Here is a 20,557-nt window from a genome sequence, read left to right on the forward strand (position 1 = left end):
AGGTGGTGCAGAACCATTGTCCCTGCTATGGACAGGCAAACGATGAGTGTTGAATTCGAGTTTGGGATTTCACAGTTTCCTTTGTTAGAAAAGGGAGGAGCAAGGCCAAAATCTATACCTTGGCCGCAAATGGATTAAGATAATTTAAGTTGCAAACTCCCGAGTTTAACTTCTGGTGCTGGGAAGTGGATACATGAATTAGAAAAAATGACAGGAGGAAACACGTTAGCTATAGTGGACATTAAGGTTCTCCTAATTGCCATCCTTGGGGAAAGGGCTGATGACGTTTGGTCAAGAGCAGGTTATTCCAGTGTTACTACGATAAACACTGCTCATGATGGAGCACCGTTCAATAACTGTAGGGCGGCAGTCTGTAAAGCGCTTAGGGTATTATATCTGGACATGTCAGATATGAGAGCTATAATGGAAAAAAAAAATGCAGGAAGGGGATGACCCTCTTGTTTACATTCAGAAGTTCTAAGAGCAGTGGGCTTTGGAGATGCGGGAGGGTTGGGGAAAATCTATACCTGTATTTTATCATATATTGTGCTTAGGGCTGCCAGACGCAGTACTGAATCAGCTCAAGAAATTGGTGGGCATGGAAGTGAAGCCATGCTCAGGAATATAGCTGACCATTGCTCATTATTGCAGGCTTTTGCAAGAAAAGAATCAAAAGAAAGATGATGTTAGGAAAGGTGGTGAGGCAAAATGAGTGCAGAAAAAATATATTTAAGTACGCCATTGAAGGGGCAATGTTGACTAGTGGAGATGGGTCAGGTTCACAGCAAGCAGCAAACATGCTGCAGGTGAATTACCAAAGGCAGTTTGACCAAAATAATAGTGGATTTGCACCAACGGAAGGTTTTCGAGGTAGGGGTTTCCAGAATAATCAAGGTGGGTTTCAAAACACACGGAACGATAATCAATGCATGCAGGAGCAGAAAATAAGAAGACCTCAGCCTACATGCTGCACATGTGGTATGACGGGGCACTTTTCTCACACACGTAGAAGTGAAGGATTTGTGCAGAATGGGCAATTTTGAAGAGGGGGAACTGCAAACCGGCCTGCATATTCACAGCAGAATGGAGATGGGTTTGCTCAGAATCAACTGATGCAGCAGACACAAGCACCGAGGGTGCAACAAGACTTTCAAACACAGCAGTCATCAATGAATCTTCCACAAGGGCAGTCCCAGCAGGCACCCATGCAGATACAGCAGAGTACAAACACAGGACAATTAATTCCTCCTAAAATAGTGGGCGTTACTGTTGATGGAGGGAATCCTTTCACAGGTATGGGAATGATACTGTATCCACAATAGGACAACTTACTGGGAGACTTGATGTATTAAATACTATCAGTAACGCCTAATCCTCAAGAGGAACCGAGGGTTGACGTTACTATAGGAGGCAAATCTTTTTTTGTTTTTAGTAGACACAGGTGCAACGCGCTTATGTATACAAGAGGGGAAATGTTCAATGTCTGGAAATGCCATGAATAGTCAAGGATTCACAGGAGCTACACGTAGAGTTCCTTATAGTGATGCACTACCAGTCTCTATAGGAGAGTGTGACATGTCTGTGCCGTTATTATATTCAAGACTGACACCTGTCAATATATTGGGTCGAGATTTAATGACCAAATTGAACATGACAATTTCATTCATTGATGAAGGCATAGTGTGCTCAACACTAGGAATGTATTATTTGAACGTAAGTGAGTTTGTTATGGCATTTACAGGACAGGTGGCCATACGAAGAGTGCCATTAGAACCAGAAGTTTTTCACTATGGAGTAGGCATTCTGTTGACATGGCTGCCAGGCTTGGTGAGCAAAACTGTGAGAATACCTGACACATTTTTATTCAGGCCAAAGATACCTATGATGGAAGAGGAAGGACGAGCCTTTCCTTTAGAGTTACAAGCAGCTATAGTACGAGGAGAATTAGCTATGCTTGATGGAGTTGGTTATGATGGTTACAGACTAACTGACATCCCGGATGAAGACTTGTTTAGAGATCATCCAAGAGATGATGAAGTAATCTTTGAAACAAGTATTACTTATTGGGTGAGAGCAATTAAGCGCAAAGTTCCTCAAAATATGATGTTAGTGCAGAACCGCCATGAGTATTACGATGAAGACATGGCAAAGGTGCCAATTTCATTATGGACAAAAGGCCCCTATGACGTAGGCCTATTGAAGGGGCTGGGGAAGTAAAGTTTAAATTAAAACCAGGAGCAATTTTACCGCGAGCACAACAGTATCCCATGTCACGAGAGGCAGATGAAGGTATTTTTAAGACAATGGGCCTCATTACACGGACGGCGGTAAGGGTTAACGGTCACCGTTAATGGCAACGGTGACCGTTAACCCTTACCGCCGTACTACGAGGTCCCTTAGCGGGTTGGTGCTCTAACGCTTGCTTTTTGCAGGCGTTAAAAACCAACCCGCTAAGGGACCTCGGAGCTAATTACGGCACCGCAAAATTGCGGTGCCGTAATTAGCGCCTTCCCCATTCCCATAGAGCCCTATGGGGCAGAAATGGGAATGGGGAAGGGCAATGGCGGAAGGGGGATTTACCGCCCCACCGACCTTGGAATGGGGCGGTAAATCCCCTTACCGCCAAGGCGGTGCCGGTAATTTACCGGCATGGTCCAGGGTGCTCATAGCACCCTGGATCACCGCCTTCCGTGTAATGAGGCCCAATATCTGCTATGATATGAAATGGCATTTGTAACGCGCCTATACACAAGTGTTTCAACGCGTGATGGAACAAGGCATTTTAGTGACATCAGAATCACTGTGTAATACCGCAATCTATCCAATCAAAAAGGGGAAAGGGGAGTCGTGGCATTTAATCCAAGACCTTCACCCAATTAACCAAATTGTAGAGGCAGCAATCTTATGTAATATACCTGTTGAGGCACAGTATTTTACTGTGATTGGCTTGAAAAAGGCATTTTTCTCAATCCCATTGCATAAAGATATGACATCATTTACTTTCAGACAAAGTCGTCTGGAAAGTACTCGATAACCACAGGGGTACTGTGAGTCCCCATCGATTTTCAATCGGGTCCTACAAATGAACTTAAGCAATATTGAGTTAGAAAGTGTTGTCAAAGACCCATGCTCTCATATAATTACGTAGTCCCAAAATCACTGCATGTGCTTTATCGTGACTGGCTTTACTGTTTTTAATATAGCCTCAGCCCTCTCGGGTGTAACCTTCTTCCCTTAATGTGAGATTAAGGGGCTGATTCATGGAATTATGTGTGCCGAAAAACAGGGATTTGTGCGTCATTCTGCCCGCAAATCCCTGTTTAACAAATGGGGATTTGCGGGCAGAATGGTGCACAAATCCCCGTTTTTTGGTGCAAATAATTCATGAATCAGTCCCTTAATCTCACATGAAGGGAAGAAGGTTACACCTGAGAGGGCTGTGGCTATATTAAAAACAGTAAAGCCAGTCACGATAAAGCACATGCAGTGATTTTGGGACTATGCAATTATATGAGAGCATGGGTCTTTGACTACAATTAAGGCCCTTGTTGCAAGCACTGAAAAAAGCACAGGCAAATCAGGAAAACATTTTTGGAATGAGGCAATGGAAGAAGGGTTTGATGAATTAAAAAAGCAATTTGCATGGCTCCAGTTTTAGGGATTCCCAATTATGCTGAGGAATTCTTTTTGTTTTTGCACACAAATGGCACTGTTATGACAGCTGTGCTCATGCAGAGAACCTTGCTGGGGTACAAGCCCCTTGGATATTACAGTGGGATTTTAGACCCAGTAATGAGGGGTCTCTTCCCTTGCGAACAATCTTTGGCAGTCGCCGCTTTCGCCATTGAGACGGCTGTCACTATAGTAATGGGATGTTCTATGACATTATTTGTTGAACATGCATTGTTTGCCATTTTGGAAAAACCTAAAAGCATGTTGACGTCTCAGAGGGCTTCTGCCTATGAGTTGGTCATAGCGAATCCGGCGATTAAAATAGTCAGATGCAGAATAGTGAATCCTGCCATGTTTGTAGCAGAACCACTGGCAGAAGGCGAGCACGCACATGATTGTTCGAACTATGAGAAGTTCTATGATGAGCTCCTGAGGGTTAAAGGAAATGCGTTGGCAGCTGGGAAGATTCTCTTTATTGACGGTTCTTCTAGAATTGATCAAAATGATGCGCAAAGATATACAGATGCCACTGTGGTAAAGCACCTGGCCAATGGAGAGTTTGAAGTATTGACAAGTGCAAGACTAACGTCTCACTTTTCGGCAAAGACTGCAGAATTAGTGGTGCTGATTGTCACGCTCGAGAATCACGCAGACCAGGAAGTAACAGTGTACTGTGATTCTGCCTACGTAACATCAACAGTGCAGGCAGGGCTAGCATGTTGGAAAAGGAGGGGCTAAATCCGAGTGGACGGCACGCCAGTGCAACATGCAGCCTTATTGGACAGACTCATTAGAGCACTTTAGCTCCCAGTAGCCATCACAGTCGTAAAGTGTGCAGGTCACACAAAAAGGGCAGATTTTATTTCACGTGGAAATCAAAAGGCAGATGAGAAGTGAAACGTGTTGCATGTACAGGAGAGATTATGTCATTTGATACGCCTGATGTGAATGAAAGCATGGTGGTGATGATGAGTGTGCCAAACTGTTACAATAACTTGTCTAGAACTCAGTTGGGAGAAATCCAAGGGGAAGCACCCCAAGACGAAAAAGACTTGTGGATGCGGAAAGGGCGCTCTTTAAACCCCTCTGAGGCATTGTGGTGACAAGACAGCACTGGTAAGCCGGTGATGCCTGTAGCCTTACTAAGGATGGCGTTGGAGCAGCAACACTACCTTGCACACACAACTAGAGAGAGCCTTGTCACAACAATAGCTATGGATTGGTTTGTTCCAAATATAGTAGAACATGTTGCATTTTATGTTGTAAATTGTATTGTGTGTCAAATGTTTACTGCTGGGCACCGATTGCACACAATTAGAGGAGTTATTCTGAGACCTAATGGTCCTTTGTAGCATTTACACATCGACTATGTCGACATGCTGCAAGTCTGTAATGCTGTCACAATCTATGCCCCGGACCCCCTCAGGTATAATAGCCCCCTGGCAGCAGGGGGGCTAAAGCCCTTCACACTGGCCCCAAGGGCATTAAAACTCCATCAGGAACATACATGGAGTCAGTCCTGGCACCTCTGGCACTAGGCTCATTATCAGGAATAAAGCAATACCAGTTTTGGACCTTAATCCAACATGGAGGCCTATTACACAGCTCAGTTCTTTAGAACCAATCCATGCGGTCTAGTGTTTTGGGTGTGGCTGGGGCTGGAACTACTTGGCCTAGAACTACTTTACCTGGGCTATTTAAACCACACCCAAACAGCAGAACACACTTTGCGTTATTCTGCACTGCTGCAGCGTACCACTCACCATGTCCCGCTCCTGCTCATCTGCTTCTCTGGCGGCCCGATCCTGAAGCCCTAGATCCAGATTCCATTAAAAACCTGGAAGAACAAGCACAGCATTAGCGAGCAAGAACACTTACCTGTGAAGTAACCAGTCTTGAACCCATCCTGCGCTTCGATTACCTCGATCATCTCCGGAGTTTGCCGCAACCTGCAAAGGTTAAAAAAAACAAGGACAGCATTAGTAACAATTCTTACCTGGGTAAGCAGCGAGTCCTGGCAGCACCCTTCGCTTCTCTTACATCGCCCATCTCCGGGTTTCACTGCAGTCTGCAAGGGAGAAGGAACAGGGTCAGCATTAACAAAGCACTTACCTAGGCAAGCAGCGCTTCGAACGCTCATCACTTTGGAACATCACCACAACCTGTACAAAGAGAAGAGAACACAGGTTAGCAATTAACACTAATAAACAGCACAGCGCTCCGCACATCAATAACTCACTGTGGTCTTCGCCATCGGCGCGGCAACTCCTAGATCCCTGTAAAAACAAAAAGAGACATTGCTAGGGAACAGCGTAGTGGAGCAAGACGCCGAGAAGACAGAGAAAAAGGAGGGAAAGAAAGAGACAGAATAAAGACGGAAAAGACATTATAACTCACCTGGAAGACAGCAAGCAGAGTTGGAGTCACAGCCAGTCTGGACCCAGCATAAGGGCACATGGACCAGTGAAGCAACTAGGTCCACGGAACGCCCACACCAACCACGCGCCCCTGCACAGAGACGCATGATGGAGAGTTAAACGCACAAAAACCTAAGGTGAGCAATAACCCCATGGGAGGGTATTTGGACAAGAGGGAGGTGGGAGTCCACCCATCACAGAACCAGTATCTTAACCCTCCATTCTCCGTTATAGGCGCTACCCAACGTCTGGCACATAACCAAGCAGAGAGGGGTCCGGGATAGCGCTTAGACCTCCATCGAGTATCGTGTGGCACACCCGTGGATACCTGCTGAGTGTAACAAATGGATACAGATATATGATTGTAGTAGTCTGTCCCGTTTCAAGATGGATTGAAGCTGGACCGTGTACACATCCAGATGCCATATGTGCAGCCAAATGTTTAGTACAAGAAGTGTTTCCTAGATGGGGAATATGTGAAGTATTGAGATCAGATAATGGCCCTCATTTTGTCAATGAAGTCTTTGAACAAATAAGTTTGTTGCTTAGTATAAAGCACAAGTTTACATTGGTGTATCACCTACAGGCAATGGTGTCTGTGAAAGACTCAACGACCTGCTTAAGGAGAGAATAGCAAATTAAAATTGACCCTGAAGAAAGGATGGTTGCATTGCCTACCACTGGCATTGTATGCGTTGAGAAATTAGCCAGGATCAGACCACCATTTTAGCCCTCATGAGATAGTGACAGGGAGGCGAATTAGGACACCTCTCACATCTCCATCTAGAACTAGAAGTGATGCCCAGCCAACAGCAGAATTGTTATGAAGGGAGCTACGTGATTACCTTACATGTATGACTTCAAGTATCTCTATTATTTCAGATCAGCTCAAGTGAAAGGGGTGTAGGGCAACACAGAACACAGAAGGAGATGCTACAACAACAGGAGCTAATCAGCTTTGTCTTCCCAAACTTTTCCATGGAGATGCAGTTCTAATCCGCACCTTTACTAGAAGGTGGCACAAACCTCGTTTTGACAGCCCCTTCATAGTAGAGGACATTACACTGTCTGCAGTCAAGGTTCAAGGCAGACGCACTTGGATATTCCTCTGCAACATAAAGAGCTATACTGAAGACCCTGTATCACCTACACCCCCACCCCCATCAGAAGCAAGCATTGGGGAAGAACCACAGCATGTGCAGACTAGGTCTATTATGCGGAAGAAGGATGCAGAAGCTGTTGAATAAAGATAAAGAGTTCATAGGACTGTGAATTTTTTGGGACACTCTTTTCAGTCATTTATAAAGGAGTTAAAGGAAGATAATTGTTCTTGAGCCACAGGAATTTGTTGACATTGGACAGAGACATGTATAAGTCTTGATCATAAAGGAGAGTATGCCAGATCTGGAGTTCCTTTTCAACGACGGGAAGAGGGAGCAGTTCCCAGATTCCTTTCACACTAAAGTTCTTTCCTTACGTGCCTATGGTGTTGCCAATGACAACGTTTTCCGGAACGTTCTTGCTGTTTTCTTGTTTATTTTGCGCACTTATCCTGCGTTGGTGGGGAGAACTACTAACGTTCATTTGTACTTGCAAGATCCTAAGAATGGTCCAATTGTGAGAAGATTGCTTGCAGCTATCATTGAACAGATCCTTCAGATTCCTGAGTTCTGTAGGGGAGACACAAATGCCCATGTCACCGAATAATACGCATAGACTGGCCAGTGTGGTATTCTGCTATCTGATAGAGGAATGTCCACATCTTGTTGGGAGACAAACCGACGTCCGAACGTTCCGGAGCGATCCAAGAAACAATGAAACGCTCAATGAAATATTAAGGGACATCATAAACAAAGTGAATGGGTACTCTGAGAGAACACTAAGAACTGAATAAGACTTTGAGGAAGAACATTCAAAAGTCTACTGAGTAAGGAACTTAAGTTTCATGCTGAAAGAAAATCTTCATGTCGTCTGATCAGGGGCTAATTTGTGACATCCACTAAGAATTTGTATTCATCATTGTATAAGCCAGCCAGCTGAAGCTAATCGAGGAACTTTTTGAGCCGACTCAGCAGATTCCAGAAGCAGTGCATGATGTTGCCCCATTAAAATAATTGTTTCCTTCCTTAGTAGTAAAATGGGCAGCATCAGTAGCAATTTTGTTAAGGCATATCACGAGAAATGTCCACAATATGCAAAAAATGTATTGCTATAAATGGGCATGTTTGTGTACAATTTACACATGTATTTTGTTCATAGTAATACTGCTCTCACAGTGCAAACTGCTTATTATGTAGACATAAACAGAGTGAAGATTCCTGTGCATCCTTCTTTGCAAGAGAAGGATACAGACGTGGTAACTACGAGGCAGCCGAGACCTTATGTAATTGTGCCTACTCTGGAAGTACACCCAGGAGCACTTGGTCCCATGATAGATGAGCCTAGGTTACCTTTTGAAGAGAGGTCCCGTATGAAGGTGATGGCAGACTTCATATGGCCATAATTTGTGGATGCTAGAAAAAGGCAGTTGGATATGAAAAGGCTTCTAGAACTTTCACCTACTCAGGTAGCACATGTAAATACAATGAGTATACTGATGAATGTTTCTATGATTGGTCCAGTAAGAAGAATGAGGCCCAAGAGAAGTGCTAGGGAGAATGATCATGAGCTAAATTATTACCTGGACAGTACTGCACATTTGGGGAATAACATTTGGTATTAGCATATGAAGGAAGTAGGAAGAAGGACCTCCAAGGAGGAATGGTTTGTGTGTGCACTCCTACCTTATAGCATGGGGAAGTCTACAATTTTTATAGCTATTGAGGTAGATGTCCAGACTGCACATTGCTTATCACACATAGTACTTTGCCGTACAAGAGGCCAGTTCATGGGTCGAGATGCCTATCTCAAATGGGCAACTGAATGGACCAAACCAGATGAAGATGATTATGTGCAAGACACAAAGACAAGAGACAGAGATCATACCAAGAATCACGTGATCAGATCTGAAAAACCTGGAGTGAAAGGAGCTGCAATCAAATGGGAAGTAAACAAAAGACTCAAAGAGTCCAGGAAAAACTGAAGAAGAAATCAGACATTGGAAAAAAAGAGACCAGATGCAGATTTGGGGAACAGTGTTCTCACCAGATGGCTGAGAAGAAGGAGTAGTTATCTGCAGAGCCTGGATGGTAAGTGATTGTCCAGATAAAACTGTCTGGAATGCACAGGTGGTGTGCAAACTATTGTGGCCAAAACTTGCTTGGAGGACCCTTGCAGATAGTGCCTTTGGGAAGCTCCAAGCTATGCTTCAGTTGTAATGGCACAAGAAAAGTGGGGGTGAACCAGAACTGTAGTCAGGTCTTTGATGCACCAAATATGATCATGGATCACAATTGGGCATGTGGAGCCAGAGCTTATATGAGATTGCCTAAAGATTGGGGAGGAATATGCACTTTGGTGAATGTTCATGTTCCGGCATTGGTGATTCCTAAAAGTGACCTGAATCTTGTTAGTTTCCAGAAAGCAAATGAGGGAGAACTAATTCTCTGCTAAATCAATAGAAGCCTTTGACTCTATCCCGTATGAACACAGACCGTTCAGCCAGACTTCGTCAGTATTCACGTTAATCTTCATGCTGAGAATCCAGGTTGGGGCAAATACAAATGGCTGCAGATTACCAGATGGAAATTGCTTCAGACAATCAACACAGCCATAAAAGGGTGCATGCTATCACAGAAGATATCAGAGCCATACAACTGATGACTCTTCAGAATACATATGTCCTAGACATGATCAGAGCAATGGATGGAGGTGTTTGTGCAAAAATTGGAGACTCATGTTGCACATTCATACCTTCTCATGACGACGAGAATGGCACCTTGACAGAGGTCATGGAGATGTTGACGAAGCTACACATCCAGATGATAGACGAAGTAGTAGACATTGCTGATGACAGCTGGTTAGGATCACTTTTTTCTTGGGTTCCACAATGGATGACGCACATGTTCAAGTTCCTTGGAGCCCTGATCATGTTAGTATTGCTTGGATTCTGTGTGATCAAGATAATAATCACACAGTGCAAAAAGACAGCAAAGAAAGCAATAGCGATGTTGAGCCAGGATGGAAGGCCAACGATCTAACAGATGAAGAAATCAGAGACTTTGTGAAGGCCAGTATCCATGCACCTGAGGGCATGAAGTTTCTGTATCCAAAGAACTACAAGACGTATGTGGGAAGATGGATCTATTGCAGTCCAAGTGGACAGTGCATGCTCATGACGTGTAACAAGGATGAGCATGTGAAATCAGCTTGATGCCTGAAGGGAGTCAAAAAATATGGATCCCGAAGAAGCAGTTCTTCAGACAAGGATGTTTAGATATGAAGAATGATGGGAGAGTGGGCGATGAATCAGCCAGAGGGGGAGTGTAGAGAAGGAGATAAGTACCCTGTCCTCAATCACCGCGCTCATATTGCATATATGTTAGGAACCAGGGTGTGAGACTCGTGCAGAACCATTAAAACTACAGATACCTAAGAGAATCCTGGAAGCCAGGTTCCCATTGAGAAAACCATACCTGCACGCAAAACAGTACGATGGACGTTTGAATGAAATTCCGGAGGAAACAGGACAAATTAATGAAAGAGCTGATTTGTGACGTCACACGAAGCAAGACTGACATGCATAGAAGAGATGCAGGGACTAGAGAATGCAGATATTCTATAAGGCATCAAGAAAGTATCGAAGATAAGTGACATTTTGGACTCAAGAGAAAGAGGCTTATGTTACAGAAACATTGAAGATATCGAGTCATTTTACATGTGTAAATATGCAAGAACCGCAAGCAGACAAAATATTCTTGAGGCTAGCTTATAGTGAATAGATTGCGGCATGCATCAACATGTACATATATATTGGAGTGAGTAAAGAATTAATGTTTCCACTATGCACAATAGCAGAACTGAGCAAACGAAGGAAGGCCCTCTTTTCCAGTATGTCGCAGTTAGAAACAAGTGAATTAAGACGAATCTCAGAAAGGCGAGGCTGGATGAGCCAAGAAGCCAAGGCCATGTCAGGCTGGGGTGAGCTGACATTGGATACAAATTGTGTGAAAGAATCAAGTTCCTGTTCAAGAGGCATGGACAACGAACAAGAAGACGTCAGAGGTGTATTAGAAAAATAGTATTTTAAAGCACCAATAGCTCGATTTCGTGGTCTTCGGTCACATGGGGAGAAGAAGTTGGACGAGCATGGTGGTCATACATACGCACGAGGGCAGAGCGTGCCTTCACTTCCCTTAATTCTTCAGAGCACAGAACACTCCCAAGGACAAGTTCAAAGTCCTAATTCACAGCAGACCACTGAGGTGATGATGGATGAATATGCTAATTGGTGGGAAGCTATGGTTAAGACGAGCTCACCAGCACCTGGACGCTCAGCCTGCATGCTGCTAAACGTAGTTGGGAAGGTACTGACAGAGGTTAGAAACAACCAATGATAGAGGACCGCATGATTAAGGGCCCTATAGTTGTATAACCAATGGGATGTCGTATATTTAGTGCCGTTCATAGTTTAGGGGAGGGCTTAGTTGCCCCACCTGATGTTAAGAAACCTATCACCTTTTCTTCACCCATTTAGTCGAGTATGGATCGTATACTTAGATGATTCCTTAAACCCTATCACACATGCCACTAGGTTTTTGTAGTAATATGTGGGTTAATGTCACCTATGACTATTTTCTGTTATATAAGCAAGCTTTTTTCAAAGTGTATTGAGAGTTTTTACCCTCAGACGTCCGTTGATGTCCGCTGTACTCTCTGTTTTAGATAATTGATATTAAAACAGTTATCTTTTGCCAACTACCTGAGCCATTTTGATTGTTGATGTTTCAATAATTTCAGCATCCTCATCCATCTCAAGGGTATTGCTACCTCATCTTAAAGGTCTGGGAACACCATTTTAACGCTTTTTGTGGTTATAATGTACCGCACAGGCATACAAACCTCAGAAAGTTCTGTGGCAGCAGAATTCTTTGCTGGTGCATTCCTATTTTTGTAGAAATAAATACTTTTTATCCCTGCAAGAGTGTCTTGGGCCTTTTTCCCTAGCGGGCTGTATTTTTTCTGGTTTAAGCGTACAGGGGCGTGTCTTCACTTGTAAGTGATCCTTTTTTACAAGGTTGTTTGACAGTGTTCATTTTTGCTTGCCATGGGGGCGTGTTGTGGGCATTCTGGGTGCAACTCATTGGTGCGTGTTGTGGGCATTCCGGGTGCAACTCATTATTGTTTGCACTTTTGATTCTATAAATCGGCTCCCACGCTATTATTTTCATCCATGCAATTTTCTTTCTTGCTACAGCAAACTTAGCACTTTTTTGGTAAATCAGACCCACAGTCATAGATTCAGAATCCATTATGCAATACAGAAAATTAATATTAATAATTGTTTTGTTGTTCACGATACTAGCAACACTACATGTTTTGCCCTGAAGAAGAACGTGGAGCTTGAATTGCGTGTTGACAAAGCATTTTTGTGAATAGTCCCATAAGCGAGGATACGATAATATATAAGAAACGTTTCATAATAATACTAATCTCAGTAATTCAAGGAACAAGACCCAGTCTCACTTATGCAGACACCTAGGTGATTTTTTTCATACAACATTGGGTCTTAATGTGATGTTTACTGTGGCCCAGTAGCAGTTTGCGCGATGATTCAGCGCAAAGTGTGAGAAAAACGAACTTTGGGAATCAAGCCCAATGTATGGAACAGTGTGAGAGAGCCAGTGTCAGTGAATAAATCGTGAAGTTCTGGATACATGATGCACTTGACTGACAGTATCTGTCAAAAATGGGTCCAGTTCGAAGTTATGGCAGGTCATGATTCACCTACTACCTAAAGGTACATTTCGATCAGTGTTGTCGATCTTTGTCGTAAAAATGTATGTAGTATGGCCTGATTCCCAGAACGTTTTCCTATGGGGTTGCACCATTATAAAACGCTTCTGCAGTGCCTGCATCGCCTGTGCTGTTTTCATATTGCAATACAAGACGATATGGGACCTGCAAGCTCTTTGCAGTAAGTGCATTAACCTACCGGGCGACCTGCCGAGATACCTGTTGCGATGTAAGCACATTAATTGTCCAAGGGACTGTGTGACTCATAGTAACTTGATGGCCAAAACCGTTTTTATTTATGTATGTATGTATGTATGTCTGTACGTATTTATTTCTTTATTAAAAATGTTAAATAAAAAAATAATAATAAAAAAATCAACAGTTTTGGCCATCAAGTCACCATGAGTCACACAGTCCCTCGGACAATTAAGGTGCTTACATCGCAACAGGTATCTCGCTTTGTGAGTATTGTATGACCCATCCATAGAAAACATGTCGTTTATGCCAAAGAAAGATCAAGTTCTGTCGTGTATTGTGCGTTTCAAATGATGCGTCAACAAACTGCGCCATGTACTATACGCCGAATAATAGATAAACGGTTGTTGTTGTTGCGTGCATCGCGAAATGTGATGGGGATCAGTGTCAGGCGGCCGCTTGTAATGTGCAAACAGTGGGGGTTGCTGGACTCCCCTGTTCCGTTCTCAGTCAAAGCATCTCCTCCTTTTTACAGCGAGTAGTCAAATATGGATGCGCGCAGGGTCCGTACTGTGGTTTATCTGTGAGTAATGCCCTCCTCCGGCCAAGAGGTCAGGGATGGGTGAGGGTAAGTCACATCTTCTGCAGGGCGGACGGACCGTGGACTGCAGCAATAACATACAGCCGTGTGCAGTGGTAAAGAACAAAGGCACGGGTTTTATGATATAATCGGACACGCAAGCAGGCTGGGGATTAACACAAAACGTGTGTGCGTGCTAAATATACACACGGAAACGCCGCGCCTTTTGACTGTTGCTTCAACCTGACGATTTTAAAATTGCGGTTGTTTTCGAGCGAACAACCTGCCTCCCTGCCCCAGGCCATGGCCCGTGACAGCTCATGGTTCTGCTGCGACTGTGGACTCTCCCGATTTGTATCTTTTGGCATGATTCAGGGCAGCTTTCCTTCTCCTGCCTGGCCAACCCGAGTAGAGGGAGGAGGGGAGGGGAGGCGGAGCTGTGCCACACCTCCCTTCCCAGCCACAGCTGGTAGCAGGAGCCAGGGAGCCGAGCAGCAGCAGCAGCCCCGGTGGCAGTCAAGTTCAAGAAGCACCGGGCAGCCGAGCCAGCATCCCCTGGGGAGAAGCCGCCTGACCTGTGGACGCGGAGCTCGGCGGGAACCCAAGGTACTGCGCGGCTCCATTGGCGCGTCACCCTGATTCCAGTCAGGGGAGGCAAACCGCCCGCCACCGCATGCTGCAGTGTGCGAGGGCCGAGGTTTGCCACGGCTCGGAATGAGCACGCTCACATGTGTGCTGCAATGAAAGGGTTCTTATTTCAGGCACAATGAAATAGTGTTGGCAAGATGGGGCATTTCACTGTGCGCGCCCTATGATTTGCATAGCGACCAGCAGACCGTCCTCCGATGCTGAGGGTGGCACTGGCAACACGCTGCGAGCCCGGAGCGTTCCTTTCATCTTTCTTCTGGGAGAGGCGTTGTAAATCTCATGTGTGGCGTTAATGTAGTAATCTAGTAAATCGATGCGGTAAGCTCCCGAGATGTGTGTGTGTGTGTGTATGTGTGTAAGGTACTTTCAATCATTACTTCCATTAAGTCGAATTACACAAAGTGCCGTAGCGTAGAGTCGATCTGGCACGGTGCCACCCTGCTCCCCCTCTTCATCACTACAAATTAATGCACCTAGGTGTCTGCTGCCGCGCGCACTGTCGCTCAGCATGCTCTGCCATGTTGGGGCTGTCAGCTCACAGCCACAGGCAGCTACGCTCCCCACATCACTGCCTGACATCCCACCACCCCAGGCCTCTGCACTCACATGCCACATCCTGCACTCAGCCCCGCCGCAGATCCTTTTACATTAGAGGTACTGATGGAATGCGAACACGCCCTCCGGATCAAGACCAAGCTGCTGTGATTATTAAAGCGATTCCAACCCAGGGTAGCGTCTCTCACTCCCGTGCTCGCGTATTGAACAGTTCCGCTGCTTTCCATAGATCCAGTAACCAAGGAAACAAAAGAGCAGGGCACTCACCCTCATGGAATATTTTATGCAATGTGTCTTTCATACTCGCGTCGTGGTGCTCGGCACTGGCTTGTTGCAGCTGCAGGAAACCTAGGTTAATTCCGACTATTGTTCTCTGAAAGAACACAAACACATGTTTACACGTGCAGTTGTGTGCTTCCGCAAAATGCGTCAGGGGAACTTTCAGCACTTTACCTAATGTATAATCATATATAATTTGGCTGTTGGTCAGGCCCAGCTAAAGATGTGTGGGGGCCCATTTCAACATGACGATTGCCCCCCTCCCACTTGCTTAGAGTGGTAAGCAGTCTGAGGCACCCATTAGAATGGAGCTAAAGATGAGGCTAATTGCTGCCAATTTTCACTAGACAGCAAACCAGCAGGGAGCTGAAACACCGAAGGACTGCTGAATAGCTAGCACTCCTTCTTTGTAAGCAAGGGGCTGATGTGAAGGAACCAGTGTTGAAAGGCTTCTCATTTTCCGAAGTCATGGCGGACGGGCTGCAACAAACGCATTTTGTAAGGTGAGTGCTGCAAAGTGCACACTGTAAGCCCCAGAACCCTAAGCAATATGTACATACATATATTGCTGTGTTATTAGACTACTGACTAACAAAATGGGGTCAGTTGCTGTGGCCAGTCCCGCAGTGCAGTACATTACATGTGTAATCAATTCTAATTAAAAACATAGAGTAATCATCCAACTCTCTAACCCTTACCACTTGACTGGGGCTAACTGAATCTAAATGCCTGATTCGCTAGGTTATTTAAGTAGTGTGTGTGTGAGTTGCACTACTGATATTCTTGGCTTGTCGTCGACACGTCAGTGTTTCGGTCTCTCGAGCGATTGACAAATGCTCTACTTGAAACGGCATTCATCAGGATGGAAAAGTGGTTTCAGGTCCCTTTCAAATGGGTTCCTGTGTTCAGTATCGTGCAGATTCTACGAACCTCATGCACATCTGGTTGGGCAGCAAGGAATCGGTGTCCATACTTTGCTAGGCTGTTTCTGCTCTAGCTGTTATCTGTATGATTCCAGATTCAACACATAGCTGTCTCGTCAGGTAATCCAGCAAGCTTTTTCGTGCATTCAGTGGCATTTCATTGTAGCATGCAACTCCTAAAGTGGTAGCCTCTGCCTTTTTGTAAGTGTCTACAGTGCTGCGTGGGTCCAGTAGGAATTCCTTGCTGCCCAATCAGACGTGCATGAGGTCCATTGACTTCTTTACACATGCATTATAGAAAATAGATTGAATACAAGCCATATAAAGAGGAGTCTAATGGGTTTATATATATCCAGGTTTGCCCTGTTCAAATATGTGTTCATAATACACTTTATGAAAGACATTGGTTTAACTGAATGGGCTTGAAGGGACATTGGCCTTGAGTAAGAATGCTGAATACGAATGGTGTCTTTTTTGATGCATCTTAACATTGTTGATATATCCTAAAATGTTGATTTTATATTGTGTAAGGTTTGTTTAAAACAAATTTTGCTTTTTCTATTTGAACAATAAAAAATGTTTTAAAAAAATCCCATATATACACATTCAATGTTCATATGAAGGTTACGTGCAGAAAAGTAAACACCCCCGAAATTTGAATGTAATTAGCTTTGCCTTATAAACACCTAGTTTTAGACCACACAGTAGCTACCATGCAGCTGGATTGTTGCCATAGGCAACTACGTTTTCATGCAGCTACTGGACCCACATCTAGCAAACATAACTGCTGAATCATTCTGGGTTCTATAAGATCATTTTATATGTGTGCACACACCCACGTGCAAGGCAGTGGGGCATGAAGGCGGAGCATGAGACAGAAATCGTCCAGTGCTTAATTTGTAAGAAAATAAGTGCCACGGCTCAAATGTTTTCTAGCACACCTTTTACACATTGGGGTGAGCAACTCCCCACCCATTGTTGACCCTACCCACATGTGCTCCATACTGTGTCAACATATTTGTGGTTAAAGCTGCAACTCCCACCAGTTAATTGAAGGTGATCGATCCACTGTGCGATTTACAGATATCATTCGACATAAAATATTAGTTGTGTCTTCAAATAAACTAAATGTTTAAGTGTTTCTTTAAAACACATCATCGTTAACATTTTGCTCTGTTTCTATTGGTGGCAAGTGGATCATGTTAACCACCTGTCCACAGAAAAAAGAGCAAGCATTCCTTCCTCCTATGGTAGATTGATGGACAACTGCAGGCACAGTCATTACTTAACTGATGAACTTGACTATCAAACACTGCAGAAAGCTTGCCTTATATAGGTTGGCACTCAGGACTCCTCTTCGATATTGGGCTTTCCACTGGCCTTGCCCCAGAGTTTTGGCTGCCGGCTGGTGACTGTCTAGTTGTTGGCAACCCACCCTAATGGGTAATTCAGTAGAGAATTTTCAGCAATGTCATGCAGGCTGAGTGGCGCTGTGTGTGGACATGGCCAGCATCAGTGCCCAACATTGTCACTGTCCAACTCATTGTTAGTCATGAAAATGGATAAATAGCCCGGCCAACCTGGGTCATCAGTTTCATGAATAACAAGCCCAAGCAGAGACACTGGCCAGTGCACACTGCAGGGCTCAAAATTACATTGCAATGATCAGGAATGTCAGGCATCACATCACCCAGTAAGCAGGAGCTACGCTAGGTAACCAGGAGTGGGAAAACAGCGCACCAAAAATCTAACTTCCACATGAGATGCACTGGTTAACTTTTTGTCTATGTATGATCCATTATGTTTAAATATGTCATAGATATGTCCCAGTTCTTCTACACTAACATTTTCAAAAACTCAAAGTTAATGTCACATATGCATGTTTGTAAGGCAGCACTTTGACTGGGGAGCCAAACACAGTTCCTGGTAGTTGTTGGTTTCAAGGTAACCAGGCTCTCCTAGGGCAGAGGTCGGAGCTAAATAGCTCCCAGCAATTTCAAACCGTGCATTGTATTTATATTAATATGACTGACTGCCAGTTAAAATAATAAAGTTGCCAAAACACCACAGCATACTCAAGCTGGAATCAGCAATAAGTGCAGCAAGAATCAGCAATAAGTGCAGCAATAAGTGGCCAATTGCCCCACAAATTAGGCACTGATTCTGCCTACCATGTTAAATGAAGTGCTTCAATATAATGTGATTTCAGGTGATTGTTTCTCTTTTCCGTGTCCAAGTGAATAAGAATGGAGACAAATAATGTTAGCCTAAACTGAAAACCAATGATTTCCTTTTCATGTTTAACCCTGCCAGCGACGATGTGCACGCAAAGTCCAGTGTTTTATCACATATTTAGTGCTGCATGCTGGTATCCTCCAATTTCTAAGTAGTGTAATATGTGTTCTTACTGTGCAATTCAGCGGTTATCTATCCATCAACCCCAGAAGGACGAAGAGCTGAGTCAGCCCTGCAAGGATTAGAACCTCTGACTGAGGCTTTACAGCACGTGGTCCCTCCAGCAGTAATAGATGTTATTAGCCCACATCAACTTATGGGCCCGAGGTGAAGGACCATCACACTTGTTAAAGTTCTTCTCTCCCCATGCCCTGCCATGCTCTACAGCTAATATTACATGACAAACTGACAGAAAGGATTAACAACAACAGTGTGGATCCTGTAATTCTGGGCAATTCTGGCCACTTTGTTGGTAGTTGCTGGAAATTCAGCTTCCTGACTGTTGGATTCATAGAGCTTTCCCTTCCTGGCCATGCAGCCTCATCTCACCTCCTTCTTCCTTGCTGCCTCTGCTGCTAGGCACTGGTCACGCCATCCTTTGTGCCCAGATTCTTCTATGCTCTTCAACATTGCTGACATTCCCTCAAGCCACTCCCATGTCCCACCGGTTTGGGGAGCGACATTCCCAGTGATTAATTGCACCAGAAAAACCTCCTTATTGCTGTTGCTTCACTTGGGATGTTAAGATGGGCTTTCCAGGCACCTAATGAATCGGAATGTTGTCCTTATCAGCTCAAATGCTAAATAAAACCAGTTGAGTAATGATAGTTGGAGAAGATGCTCGGATCTCTGAATTGAGATTCTGAAGGGGGAATGTTGGCCAGGGGAGGCACAGAGCATCATCTGGAATGTAGGGGGGGAGCAGCAGCAGTCCTTCTAGCAGTGGTTAAGGTCCTCTTCTGACCAGTTGTGTACACTGGCTTTTAGACATTGTAGTGTTATAATTTGGAAATGTTCACCAGTGTGGTGTGCTGCGCCATCTGGAAATTGCTATCCAACCCAGTTCCTATGCCCTAGCAAAGTGAGTGCCTTGAGCAAGGTAGGCCTAACACAATCTTTAAAATGCTGCTACACCTGCAGGGTAAGTTCTTTAGTTGAAATACACAAGCTAAAAAATGCACTCACCCCATACTGATGGGTGACAACATCTTTCCCAACACTCTCTGTAAAAATGGTCCATGTTGCCATAACCACACTTCAATGCTGCACACAAAGACCAGACAGTGAAACTTGTGTTTGCCATTTACTGCAAAGTTTGCATTTACTACAAAGTTTGTTTGGAGTAAATATCAAATAAACGTTTGAAACATCCTCATATTCCAAATGGAAGGTTGAGTACCATGCAGATGATACTTGTCCTTCATATAGCTACTTGTCAATGCGAGTGGGCGAGTATATTTTGCGAGCACTGCAAGGGCTGGTGGTGCAATTACTGACAGTTACATGCCATCACTATGTGATTTTTGTGATTAGCACCCAGGTGCAAAGACTTTTCTTTTTTGTGGAAAGGGGTTTGGGCAAGGAGACCAAACATAATAACCAAGATTAAAAAGAAACAACAAAGGAAAATCGTTGCCATGTAGACACAACTGGGAGTGCACCCAAAAGAGAGAAAGCCCCCTTTCAGAGTCCATTCTGGCACACAGGTAGAGGACCCTTAGCCAGGGAGAAAAGGGAAGCAAGGACTTGATAGCACTTTAGGAAACATTTCAATTTACATTTTGGGTGAGGAGGGGGACAACAGTGGAGGCAGGGAGCAGCAAAGTAAGCTGAAATGGATGCCAGCCATTTCAGATGCTTCTGCAAGATAAAGCCAGCATTCTGAGCTCGTTAGTTGGTTGGCACACACATGGAGGGGGATAATGAAGCTTACACACAGATCCTATCAGAGATGGCCTAACTCTGAAGGATCTCACCTTCATCAGGGGAAAATCCAGCGACAAACCACAAAAAGATGTGTGACTATAAATGGGAAAATGATGCTATACCTGTTCCCATGAGGAGCATAGATGGACGTATAGGCCAAATATGCCTTTCAATCAAGACATAACTACCGGCTTAGTCAATTCTTGTTTTTCTAAATATAATGACCCCATCTT

At 44.3% G+C, this 20,557-nt stretch overlaps 1 protein-coding gene across 1 annotated transcript in view; it reads left to right on the forward strand.

The window, feature by feature from the left end:
- Positions 1-13,889: 13,889 nt before the first annotated feature.
- KBTBD11 (kelch repeat and BTB domain containing 11) overlaps positions 13,890-20,557 on the forward strand; it is a 157,666-nt gene continuing 150,998 nt past the window's right edge. The window contains exon 1 of the mRNA XM_069606093.1: positions 13,890-14,364. The gene's annotated coding sequence lies outside the window, so the exon portion shown is untranslated. The remainder of the gene's footprint in view (positions 14,365-20,557) is intronic.

This window comes from Ambystoma mexicanum, chromosome 4p, assembly GCF_040938575.1.
Source record: "Ambystoma mexicanum isolate Mex_15411 chromosome 4p, UKY_AmexF1_1, whole genome shotgun sequence".
NCBI classification, from domain to species: domain Eukaryota; kingdom Metazoa; phylum Chordata; class Amphibia; order Caudata; family Ambystomatidae; genus Ambystoma; species Ambystoma mexicanum.